This window comes from Schistocerca americana, chromosome 5 (genome assembly GCF_021461395.2).
Source record: "Schistocerca americana isolate TAMUIC-IGC-003095 chromosome 5, iqSchAmer2.1, whole genome shotgun sequence".
In the NCBI taxonomy this organism is placed as follows: Eukaryota; Metazoa; Arthropoda; class Insecta; order Orthoptera; family Acrididae; genus Schistocerca; species Schistocerca americana.
In genome coordinates this window covers 441,249,460-441,263,646 of record NC_060123.1, presented here as the reverse complement: position 1 = coordinate 441,263,646, position 14,187 = coordinate 441,249,460, and positions in this window count along the sequence as shown.

Here is a 14,187-nt window from a genome sequence, read left to right as displayed (position 1 = left end):
ATGACACGGTCAGAGAGGAGAAGGTCAATGTCTAGGAAGGTGGCATACTGGGTTGATGAAGACAAGGTGAAGCAGATGAGAGAGAAGGTGTTGAGGTTGTGAAACCCTAAGTCCAGGTCCTGAAGATGCCATCAATGAATCTGAACCAGACTAGTGGTTTGGTGTTTTGGGAGGCTAGGAAGGTCTCCTCTAGATGGCATGTAAACAGATTGGCACAGGAGGGAGTCATGCGGGTGCTCATGGCAGTTCTGTGGATTTGTTTGTATACCTTCCCTGCAAAGGAGAAGTAGTGGCGGGTTAGGTTAAAGTTGGTAGGCTGTATGAGGAATGGGGTAGTGGGTTTGGAGTCTGTAGGACATTGAGGGAGATAGTCTTCAATAACAGAAAGACCATGGGCATGAGGGATGTTGGTGTACAGGGAGTTGGCATCAACAGTGACGAGTAGGGATCCAGGAGATAAAGGGGTGGGGATGGTGGAGAGTCGGTGAAGGAAAAAAAAGTGAAGGGAGAGCAGATTTTTAAAAAAATTCTTCTGGATGGTAGGACACTTGTTTCTTCTTCAGCAAACTCACAAAAAATTTTTGATTTTTCAATGTATGCAGTATAAATAAGGAAATACGGGCAGATTTTATCAATTATGAGCTGTATATCAATGGGTAAGCCACCTGCACCACTATGGACAGCATTGTACACAATATGAGCAGGACATCCTGCGCCTTTTAATTATTTTTTCCCTGTTCTTGCTACTTAAAATAAGCATCATTTTCATCTTTCTCTTTTTCCTTCCATAATTGGTATTTGTGTTGTCAGCTGATGTTGCTACAACCTTTTCCTTAAGACTGAACTTTCCAACTCTACTAAGACATATAAAATCCAATACTGTGCACTTTCAACATGAAAGTTCACCAACTGTAACTAGATGGTAAAACCTAACCGCTAAGGAAAACTAAAAAGCTCATCAGCAGATGTGATTCACATTTTTGGAGCATCTCCAGTGTTTATACTGTCAATGTTGTGAAGAGGCAATACGTCTTCTTTCATACTCATAGACTTAATTTCTTTTTTGAGATCACTATTATTTGCACTATTGCTAAAAGAGAGGAATGAAGACAATAACACAGCATTGATTGCAAAACGTGAACATCCACAGGGAGATTTCATGTGTTACAAATAACAAAGTTCCAATAAAGAAAGGCTACTGTGCTGGAAACCGCATGTAATAACAGAAAATGTGCGCTCAAAAAGCAGTCAAAAATTAAACCAGTCACAGCTAATGAGACATCAAGAATGTGAAAATTCTCTCATTGCTGTAGTAGAAGCAAAAGTAGAAATAAGCAAGTTTTCCACAACATAAATGACAAGAGACATTATAATTTACTCATAAAATAACCTTCTTGCAGTAAAAAATGCAACTTTCCAACTCACTGTCACTTGTTACGCATGTATTGTTCAGAATATTTCATCGAAGTTGCACATAAATATCTAGCAAACATAGTAGGATAATTCAGCTCCAGTCCTAGAAGTCTGTTGACTGTCATTAAGTTGCTGAACATTTTCTGGATGGCTTTTTATATAATTATGTTTTGAGACAATACTGGAGATTTGCAAACATTTGTCTTGCTTTCTGTGTAATACTACTTTAACTTTCCTTAGTCATTGGTTTGTGATGTCACTTTATTCGCGGCAAATATGTTTCAGTCAATTAACTGTAACATAAATGTGTGTAGTGACTATCATTTTAGTTCCGTAGCAGATGGTGATATCTGTTAAGGAATTACCTGCAGAATTCATGTAATTACTACATGAATGAACTCTGTGCCTGCTTGGTGCTAATGAGACATGTGCATTGTATATTAGATTTAGCAGACTGATGGGCGTTTCCTACCAAATTTTAGGAGTGTTTGGTTCCATTATCTGCTTGTTCTTCAGGGAAATGTGAGGCAGTGTAGAAGGGCAGGTGTTCGTAGTCACAAATCTGCGTATAGTGAATGCCTGCTCACAGAGCAGTATGAAGTAGAGCTTAATCAGAGTTGTTACCCATAAGAAGTTCAACACCCCAATGCTATCTTTATTTAGGTAGTTACCAGTAGAGTAAGTGCATCACCACCAATGTCATTCAGAGCAGGTGGACGAAAGAATGGAGAATGCCTTGGTTTTTGCAACGTTTTTGATTGGGCTGTGATGAGAATCTCATATCATATCATATGCTTCAGAACCATATTTTTTATTTTTTTTATTTTCTCACTTCATACTAAAACAAATGCTATGAGAAGAGGAGAAAATGAAATATGTGCTTGTGAGAAAAATTATTTACTTGTGTCTTACTACCGAGTGCAGAAAAGCTCAGTTCTTTTCTGTGGTGTGCGTAAATTTAGATGTCACCCCATATTATGTTTTTTTAAATCACTGGTTGATATTCTGATGACTAATGATGGAATATTGATTCCACTTGCTCCATAAGATCTGTGAACAGAGTTTCATGTTAGCTACCTGACAAATGGCAGTTTGTGCAAGTAGCCATTCTTGGCTGGAACTTTTTTATTCATAACTCATGAATTTGCCCTGTGAATGCTCACATTTTGCAGTCCATGTGGTGGTGTTGTCTCTTCATTCCCCTCTTTTGGGGATAGTGTCAATGACAGCGACCACAAGGAAAATATTTTCTAAGTCTATAATTATAAAAAAAAGATGTGTCGTCTACTTACAACGTTAACAGTATAAACACTGCAGATGCTCCAAAAACAAAAACACAATTAATTGTGGCAGTTCTTGGTGATAATGTTCTGTTTATAGTCGGTGGACCTAAGTTTATTAGTAACTATGCTCTAGTCCCTGAACCTGGCTACAGAAATACAAATAAGACACAAGTGACATATATTTTTGGTATTCTGACCCTTGACACCCATGTCTTTGAGACAGAATCTGTAGTCACTTCACTGCCAACTCAAGGAACACTTCTGCTGGTATTCTCCCTGGTAGCAGTATAACTGAATCTCGGCAACAACCATGGATTTGTTTGGCAACTTTGCAAACAATAAGTTACTTCCTGGATGGCACAGAATTATCCTGCCAAATTCAGTCAATCTATTCATATCGCTTTCATTGAATAACTTGAGTGATGTGCACGTAAGGTGTGAAATAAAGTTATCAATTAATGGTTTTGGTGCCAGGAGAGTCATTCCAAGTGGAAATTGCAACTAATCTCATCTTTTACATTGTAATTTAGCTGTTGTAGCCACAACAGCATCAATGAAGGAGAGACTAATACTGTAGCTCTTTGCTAGCACTGAAGCCTGTGAAGTGAAGGTTGCTATGGATTGCATTTCCACTCTCAATGAAGGCCACATTTTCATCAGTTTTGTGACAAAGCTACAGACAGCCAGATCTAAAATCAACAAGGAGATCTTATTTATGAACTGCAACATTTCTTTACTACTTGAGAGTGACACAGGACAGCAAGTAAACATAGACCGTTTGAGAATCCATCGCGAGTAATGTCTTACTAATTTGTGCCCATATAGACTTGTTCGTGTTACAGATACTTAATGTTTTATGAAAACAGAATTTCCTTTCCAGTGGGCCCACAGTGAGGTTGAAGAACAACATATTTTATTTTAAGTACAAGTTTTTTGCTGCACTATTTATTTATTTACTCATAGTGATACAAGTTAAATGAGCTCATTTCGGCGATTTGCCATTACCAAGTGTACATCTTAGCTGGTGTGATGTGCTCCGTATGGCATCTTGGAGCGTAAATGTTGGTTTTCTCCTTTTCAAGATAAGATCATATTACTTATATGTTTACTTTTTATTTGTGTGCTCTTGTAAAGTTATTTTTTTGACAGCTTTTCTGACAGTGTCTGCTCCAGCAATGCTATTTATGCTCAAGTAGTTTACCGATTCCATGCCTCAAGAAATCTACAGGATCTGAGTTAAAGATGTTGTCAAACCAGGTTTGCAGTGCATTTTCATCCAGAATGGTGTTTTCTTGATAGTTTTTTGATAAGGAGTAATAATGGTTAATGTTTTGAAGAATAAGTGAATGAGGGGTGACTTTTAAAACAAACTCCTGGACAGTTTTGTTTGTGAAATCAGCAGAGTAGCAACATATGATACAGTTTTGTAGATTGTTTTTATTACACTGCGACCAAAATGTTTATTGCTTGTTGGCAAAAAATATCAGCTGAAATAGATGTACCCCTGGAGAGGGGTTTGTACTGAACAACACCTATTTTGAGCCACCAGATGCAAAATATGTTCAGACTGCCCTTTGTTCAAGTGTATGGCGTTTGTCAGAGCTCAGTCATTAATTTCTTCTTAAAAAGGTAACATAAAGGCCTCATAAGATATCACCAGTAATAATATTGCATAGGAAATTTCAATGAGCGAACTGATAAAGTTCAAGCAAAAATACAGCAATAGTCATCCCTCTGACTTTTGTTGCTTCGAGTTAGAGCATCCAGTACTCCTACTCCGGACTTCTGAACCTTGCCTATTGAATGCAAGTGTCGCACGACGTTTAAATGGTTTCAGTTGAGTTCACCATACGTGTCTAATATCGAGACTACATGAATGTGGAAAATCATTCATTCATGCCAGAGCAATCTTTCTTCAAGCAAGAGAACATTTTTCCAATGTGTTTTCCCAAAAGCACTCTCCCCACACATAATACCGAAGTACCGAACTGTCTCTTTTACTTTCTCCCCTCCATTAACCGTAAATGTTGGACATCTTTCCACTTGCGACTATTTTATAACTCTTGAACAACATTTGTAAGTTTCAGGAATACAAAATCCAATACACAACAGCAAGATAAATACTAGAATTGCAAATAACAAAATGACAGTCGATAAATACACCAATAGTCCTGCATAGCATTCTCCTGGTCGGACAGCTCCTGGCGTTAGGTGGTAGCGACAAATGATCGGTAGTCAGAGGCTGCTGTAGGGCATGGAAACTCTCCATCATGAATTGTTCTGATTTTTTTGTGGCCACAAGCTGTTTGACGGAACTGTTTCTAGACATTTTTGCTACGACTGGTGTATGAGACAGTGAAGTGAATTATATTTGAGGTTCCATCAGACTCCTGAAATACGATTTAAAAAAATAAGGCACTGAGGCCGGCCCGGCTAGCCGCAAGGTCTAATGCGCTGCATCCCGAGTGGGAAGGCGTGCTGGACCCTAGCACGAATCCGCCAGGCAGATTAGTGTCGAGGTCCAGTGTGCCGGCCAGCCTGTGGATGGTTATTAATGCAGTTTTCCATCTACTTCAGTGAATGCAGGCCGGTTCCCTTATTCTGCCTTAGTTACACTACGTCGGCGATTGCTGTGCAAACACTGTCTCCATGTATGCATACACCATCATTACTCTACCACGCAAACATTTGGGGTTACACTCGTCTGGCATGAGACGTTCCTGTAGGGGTCCACTGGGGGCCGAACCGCACAATAACCCTGGGTTCGGTGTGGGGCGGTGGTGGGGTGGGTGGACTGCTGTGGCCTGTTGTGAACCACTGGGGGCTACGACATGACGAAGCGGTTTAATACCTAATACACAACGCACTGAGGAATCTCGAACTCACAACTTCATATGCACACTGTGTGATGTTTACCACCAGACCACAAGCAAATACAGGTCTTATAACAGTTTGCAAAGAATGACAGCACTTCCTTCATACACTTTCACAGTCTGCAATGTTGCCAGATCACTAATATGGCTGAACTTGAAACTCTGAGGGGTGGTCTATTAGCCAGCTTAAGAGAATGACTCTGACTTAGTCTCTGCAGCGGTCAGGCTTTATGTCTAAGAATGTATATTGTAGTGTGAATAAACAAGTCACACCCATGACAAGCTAATGATGATTAGTTGAAATAAAACTCTGACTGACTGACTGTTCATAGTAAGAAATTTTCACTGTGTGTTCAGAATAATATTGAGTGCTACTGACCACTGTTCTGGAAAAACTGGATATGCAGCTGTCTACTGTATTTTGTAAGTGTAGTGACATAAAACAAATAAATTTTGGGGGCATTATGGTGTGCCACCCTGATATTTACCATGTTTGTAGTAACATATTGGAGCAATAGACACTCTTTTTTTTTATTTTATTTTTTTCCAAAAAACGTGGGGTGTTTTGAGATATTCAAGGTCATTGATTAAGTTCAATGACCTTGAATATGGAAATTCTTATAAACCTCCCATGCTGCATATATCGATGTTATCTCTACTCATTAGCTTTACAGTGATATAAGTTTCATTGCTGTATCTGGATTACAACCAGAATCACAGTCATTTATATTGAGATAGACACATGTAAATTTCACACAATTTCCAAACTTTGTAAACCTGCAACTTTCTTAACAATTGTCGTATACTTATGCAAATCGGTAATCTTCCATCTCTTATCTGGATCAATGGATGCACCAAATTTGAAAGAACTGAGTGAATCAGATTAAGTGCTGTGTTGAATTGACACGGAATTACCCCTTTACGAGTTAACCTGTAGTGCAGCTTTATTATTCAAATGAAACTATCTGGTTCCAGAGACTTTTCCAAGCCTCATACTTCTTCAATGTATGTATATGTAGACTGCAGCAAGAAATGAAAATTTGTACCAAGGCTGGGATTTGAACCCAGGTCTTTCATTCACTAAGCAGATGTGCCAACCAATACACATCCTGGCACATTGGCTCAGCACAACTGCATGGGCTACCCGAGCACACCTCCCTCCTCAATCCAAATTCCCATTCAGTTAGTGCACAGGCAAAGTGAGCAGAGACCCAGGTTCGAATCCTGGCCTTGCTACAAATTTTCATTCATCACTTCAGTCTGTTTTATTGTTGTTGGAGTTCATATGAGTTACTATGTCTGTACATTGTTCACGTCCAATGCTAAATTTCAAACTACAAACTGTACACTCAGCATTCTCACAGTGTCCTTTAATAAACTGCAATTCATGCAGTGTCTTGCTGTTTAGTTTGAACCTTCATTTTCTCACGATTAAACAGGTAACATTATGATAAAGTTTATAAAAGTTGCTGCTGCAAGTACTGTAAATATTATACTACTATACAACACTCCAGAACATGTACAGTTGTTTCCAAGACCACAGTACTATAAGGTTTATAAAAGAATAGCTATATTATATTGATATGAACAAAGTATTTATTCTACAGGTGCGTTCAATAAAAATACTTTGTAAGGTTGATAACTGAACATCTTACAGAAGCCTCTCCTGGAACCTAGGGATTCTTGCATTTACATGCCAACATATATATCCCCTAATGGTATTTAAGGTTAATGACAAAGAGTGAATTTAGGATAACATTGGCAATTCCCAATGACAATACTGGAGCAGAAATATTTTCCATAGAGATTATGCATCCCTCTTTAGGGTTTTGAATGGAGTTTTCTATCTGGTACAGAAGTCTGTGAACAGATTCCCAGTGCATATCAGGTAGAAAACTGAAAATCCTTAAACATTTCAACACAAAGTAAGGAATATCAAATTAGGCACTTGCACCATATGTCTGGATACTTGCATATAGTAATATTATTCTGCTCAACTCTTTAACATTTGTATCAGCTACATCCTGATTTTACCTGTATACAGACAGATAATAGTGGTCTGTGTTAAGTTAAAATGCTTTGTTTGAAGTAATCAATAACAGCAGTAGCCACATAGCATAGGGGGAGAAGTCACTTTTTTTACCATTTTTATCAGTTTGAGTAGATTTGTGCTAGTCATAATTTGTTGTTAGTATGCTTTAAGAAGAAGTCACCAATCAGTGTTCCTGCCTGTTATGTACAGCTTCACTCATTCCACATCTCGGAAGGCTCTCCTTTATGAAGAGATTGATGGAATAGGATGAGTGAGCGAATCTACTGCTACATCAACATAAGCTGCAACAATGTTTATCATGCTGACAGTCTGTGGTGCTCCAGAAAAAAATATCAAACTTTACCATAAAAACTAAATTTAATATTTGTGAAGCTAAAAGAACTGCAAGATAACTTAACTGTATTCCAGTGTCTGAACACCAGCAAGGAATCTGTACACAATGTTTCACTTCATCCTTGCAACCTATTCGTTGTAAAAGAGATAATATGTGGAAGTTGTAACATTAGGACGGTGGCAGTTTATCCAATTTGTGGCAAAAGTACCAGTCACTCATCACAACAGATTTATATAATTCAACTCGTAGCTTATCTATTCTCCAAAGGAACATGCAAAGCGACCATAACAATTGCAGCGGCAGTTGCAATACTTTGAAAGATAGTGTGAAATCCAAGTTTCAGCTAATGGTTACGAGCACATACTATCGATAATGGACTTTCCTTTTAAGCTAGATCCAAGAGCTATGAGACCTACACCTCACCTTTACCTTTTTTGTAAAAATATACATCGATATACTCAGGAAAAGTTTAAGCTTTCTTACCTGTAGGAACTCTGAGATGTGTCGGTTAATCAGTCTCTTAGTCAAGCTGTGATAGGGTCTAGCTAGTCAACAGAGGAACAACAACCAGCTTTAACAAGGAGAGTAGACTTGGAAAGGATGAACATAAAAAGTGATGACCCGGAAAGGCAAACTGACTACAAATTGGAATTTTGAACATTGGAACACTCACAGGACAGGTTGAGGATATGGTGGATAGGATGAAAAGGAGAAAGTTGGATATGTTAGGCACAGGTGGAACAACGCGGAAAGGAGAAGGCAGTAGGGAACTGAGGAATAGTTACATATCGTACTGGAGTGGAAATGGAGAATGAAGACAAAAACAAAAGGGTGTGGAAGTATTTGTAAGATATGGGATAAACAAATATGTACAGAGGATAAGCAATAGGATAATGAATATCAGAATAATGAAATAGGTGGTACAGGATAGGCCCATGAAGAGGGCTGTATATCACAAGGGGAGGCAGACTTTGTGGAAGAACTCAAAAGTAGTTGAATGGAGAAGAATAATAGTCATGGGACTCTTTAATGCACATGTAAGGAATGAAAGATGAGGGTACGAAAATGTACTGGGAGCAGAAGGATGGAGAAGTAGAAATGAAGAAGGAAAGAGTTTGCTGAAATTCTCAAGACAAATGATTTAATGATAGGTAACTCCTGGTTTCAGAAAAGAGAGGCACAAAGTAGCAGGAATCTAGTGCATAATCTTTCATGGATTACATATTCTATGATTGGGAAATGAAGAGGACTGTGAAGGATATAAAGGCACCATCTGAGGCATTGCATAATGACCACAGCTACTGGCGATGAGCAGGAGAATCATTAAGGAAAGGAAGAAGACAGACAACCAAAAAAGGAGAATTTCAGTATGGAAACAAGAAAAACCAAGTCAAGGACGAATACCAGGAGATTAAAAGAGAAATGTTGTCAAAGGATGAATCAAAAGCAGGAGAAGAGGAATGGAGACAATTTAAAAATGTTATAGAAGAAGCTGCAGTAGCACTATGGAGAAGGATAAGTAGCAGAAAACTGTGGAAGGAAACACCATGGTAGAATGAAAGAGTGAAGGAGGTAGTGGGAAGGAAGAACAAGGTCTTCAAGACTATGGTTCCAAAAATGGACCAAATCAGCAAGACACAACATAAGAAAAAGAAGAAAGAGGCAGATAAGAAAGTGGGTGAGGAGAGAAAAATTGGATGGAAGAATGAACACAGAGATGGGGGAAGATATTAGAAAAGTGAGGAAGTACTATATGGAATGGTCAAAAGCAAGAGGAATGATTTGAGAGAGGATACAAAAATGATTGGATAAAAATGGGAAAGAGGTTCAGAACAAAGGGACACTGAAGATAGTGTGGAAGAAGTACTTTGAACACTTGCTAAATCCGAATGGACTTGGAGATGAGATAATAAATGGAAGGAAGGAGAACTAAACCTTGGGAGTGAGGGGACAGAAGAAGGTCCTGATGTGGAAGGAAATGAAAATTGCACTGGACAAGATGAAAGAAGGAAAGGCACCAGATGTGGGCAAAGTAAATGACGAAATGGTGAAGGCAGTAGGGGAGGTTGGGAAAAAGTGGCTGTATCGTGTGATGAGGGTAGTGTGGGAATGGGAAGAAAACTCCAGAAGATTTAAAATAGGGCACTAATTCTCCTCGTATTCAAGAAAAGGAGTAGGAAGGATTGTAGAAACGACAGAGGAATCAAAATCATACCACACTGTGCCAAGGCATATGAAATGATCCTGGAGAGAAGAACCCAACAGAGAGGAACAGCATGGCTTCAGACCTGGGAGGCAATCTGTTGACCTTATATTTACAGTGATACAGATCCAGGAGTACACTATGAATTTGGGGAAGGCCTTGTGATGGCCTTTCTCAATATAGAAAAGGCATTTGATAGGGTCTGTAGAAGAAAAGTCTGGGAAGCATTAGAAAAGAAGGGAGTGGGAAAAGACAAGAAGCAGAGTGGAGGAGATGTACTGTGAAAGTCTTAATTGTGTGAAAGTGGGAAATGAAAGAGCAGATTTGGTTCCAGCAAATAAGTGGTATGAAATAGGATGGTGCATTGTCATCTCTCCTCTTCATTGTGGCCTTGGGTGAGATAATGACTTAAGGTGGCAGAAAAAACTGGAAAATACAAGATGAAAGTAATGGTATTTTCAGATGACATGCTGATCTGGGGAAACAGGGAGAAGGAGATTCAGGAACAGCTGGATGCTTGGGAAAAAACTGTGAGACAATATGGAGCGAAATTTAATGTAAACAAATGCAAGATCCTCATTACAATTAGAAAGAAAGATAGACCAAGTAGTGTAATAGAGATGGGATGTCAACGACTGGAGAATGCCAAGTACTTGGGAAGTGTGATAAACGAAAATGGAAGAAACGAGAAAGAGCTCAATGAATGTGGCAGTCAGGCAGAAGCGTTCCTGTGAAGTGTTCGGAACATGGGCAATGAAGGAAAGAGATGTAAGCTGATTACAGGCATGAGAAATGAAGTTCCTCAGAAGATGAATAGCGCTAACAAGGAGATAGGATGAGGAATGAAAGGGTAAGGGAAGTAGTGAAGCGGAACCCTTGCAGAGGACGACAAAAACATCAGGGCCAATGTGGTATGGGCACTTAAAGAGAACAGAAAACAAGAGGATTCCCATGAAGATACATGAAATGGAGATGTGAAGGAAATGACCAAGCAGAAGACAAAGGGATTGGTGGCTGAAAGTTATGGTGGACTGTGTTAAAAAATGAGGCGAGGAATGGACCAGACAGAACACAGAAAAATAATTTTGGGAAAATAGGACTAGACGGCAAACCTTATGTTCCAAACACACCAAGATGATGATGATGATGATGATGATGACCTACATACGTTGTGCATTATCCTCGAGTGCAAGGACTTGTTTGATGCCACTTTCTACAATAATCCATCATGTGTAAGTCTCCTCGTCTCTGCACAACTAATGCACCCTACATCCATATGAACCAGTTTCTCTGTACTCAAGCCTTGGCTTCCATCTACTGTTCTTAACTGCCCCCATCCCCCCCCCCCCCCTCTCCCTCCCAGAACACAATTCCCTAGATTACCAAATTAACTATTCCTTGGTGTCTTAGTATGTACCCAATCAACACAACCCTTCTCTTAGCCAAGTTGTGACATAAATTTTTCTTCTCACAATCTGATTCGGCACGTCTTTATTAGTATCCAAATTTATACATCATATTCTTCAAGTAATTTCTAATTGTGATCTAGTATAAAAGGCAAACAATGTCCCTATTTTGCACATAACAGCCTACATGGTCATTTGCTACATCATCTTCATGGTTAAAATCTAAATGAATCAATATCAAGCTTGCAGTCTACAGGAATTCAAGGCAGAGCTCAGATTCAGCAAACATCTACTTGCAACTGCAGCTATTTGCTTTGTGTTGCCGAGACTATGCCTTCCACGCAGTTGCAAAGCAAGTTCCCTAAGATATCACAGGCTATGATGTGCAAGTTTTGAACAAGTTCTGCTATCTTCTATTATAACTTTGTACTGATTGAGTGACCAACTAAAGCATGTGTTAGAATAAAAATTACTGAAGTGCATCACTAATATTAACAACATGTGCAACCATTTGTGTATGGTGAAGCAAAATTACTATGCACTGCTGTTAACAGATGATTTGTTCAAAAGTTAGAAAATAAAATTTCTTGTTTTCCATATTAAAACGTGTGGCACTTCTAATTGTTGTTATATTGTAAGTGAGAGGTTAGTCGTCAAACAGAAAGAGTCAGATGTGAAATCTTCTGGCTTGAACATAGGAAAACGATTGAGGCCAGACACTAGTCTACTGTGAGATCATTCAGAGGCTTGTCAATGTGGACTGGAACTTGCAGCAGCATATCTGTACTTACTGGTACTTTTTAGAATTTATTTCACATTCAGATTTGCCAGGGGAAAAAAAAAACTCTAACTCACCCTTTACCATTCACTAAAAGCTTGTGTTATGTTTCATGTTCTAGTACAGATTTACTTCTACCTTTTGATTTTACTTCCTTGTCAGATTTTTTCTTTTCCTTATCTGAAGTGCACAAGCTGAAGTTTTTCAAGTTATTTTTTGAAGTCTCTTGATATCTTCAAGAATGCTGCAATTAAATCTATTTCTCCATTATGCTACAGTTTTTTATGTCTTAAAATAAAACCATGAAGATGTTAGCAGACTGCAGGGAAACTGTCATGTATATTAAATGAATATTTATAGAGTGGAAGTTCTAAAGGTGGTAAGTGGTAGTTTTATTAAAAATTAGTTATTGTCATATAAATGAGCTATGTGCCAAAGTCAACTCCCTGCTACAAGCACTATGTTATCTTTCTGCTGCAAGTAGTTGAAATTACTATTCACAGATGGTTCTTGGTGTATGTCCTTGCTGTTGTAGGTCTATGTGTCTGCCATCTAGCTAGTGAAATTCTGCACTGTCTCTCATTTCCGCTCAACATGTCTACCACGAATGTAACTTGGGCTTCTACTAGTAATACTGATACAATTTCTAAAGCTAAATGGAAGATTATGAGTCACATAAAACAATGACACAATTCAAGAATAACAGGTGAAAGATGCAACATCTACAGAAATTCTGAGGAGCCAGAAATGAAATTAACATCATCAGACGTAAGTATGTGTATAGGTTAATATTACGTCATACATTTTAGGAGCATGAGACAATGTTTCTACGGTATCCGTTTATTTATTTACATTCCAAATTAATCAATAAAAACTAGATCAAAACATTGTTTTTTCACTTCTTACAGATTTAATTGAAGAAAGCACTTGTCAACTTACACTTGTGACCAAAAGTATCCGGACACCCCCAAAAACATATGTTTTTCATATTACGTGCATTGTGCTGCCACTATTGCCAGGTACTCCATATCAGCGACCTCAGTAGTCATTAGACATCGTGAGAGAGCAGAATGCAGTGTTTTGCGGAACTCACAGACTTCGAACGTGGTCAGGTGATTGACTGTCACTTGAGTCATACGTCTGTATGCGAGATTTCCACACTCCTAAACATCCCTAGGTCCACTGTTTCCAATGTGATAGTGAAACAGAAACGTGAAAGGACACATACAGCACAAAAGCATACAGGCCAACCTCGTCTGTTGACTGACAGAGACTGCTGACAGTTGGAGAGGGTCGTAATGTCTAATACTCAAACATCTATCCAGCCCATCACACAGAAATTCTAAACTGCATCAGGCAAGTACTATGACAGGTGGATAGGAGGTGAGAAAACTTGGATTTCATGGTCGAGCGGCTGCTCATAAGCCACACATCACACCAGTAAATCCCAAACAACGCCTCGCTTGGTGTAAGGAGCGTAAACATTGGACGATTGAACAGTGGAAAAACGTTGTGTGGAGTGACGAATCACCGTACACAATGTGGAGATCTGATGGCAGGGTGTGGGTATGGCGAAAGCCTGGTGAACATCATCTGCCAGAGTGTGTAGTGTCAACAGTAAAATCCGGAGGCGGTGGTGTTGTGGTGTGGTATTTTTCATGGAGGGGACTCGCACCCCTTGTTGTTATGCCTGGCACTATCACAGCACAGGCCTACATTGATGATTTAAGCACCTTCTTGCTTACCACTGTTCAAGAGCAATTCGAGTATGGCGACTGCACGTTTCAACACGATCGAGCACCTGTTCATAATGCACGGCCTGTGGCGGAGTGGATGCACAACAA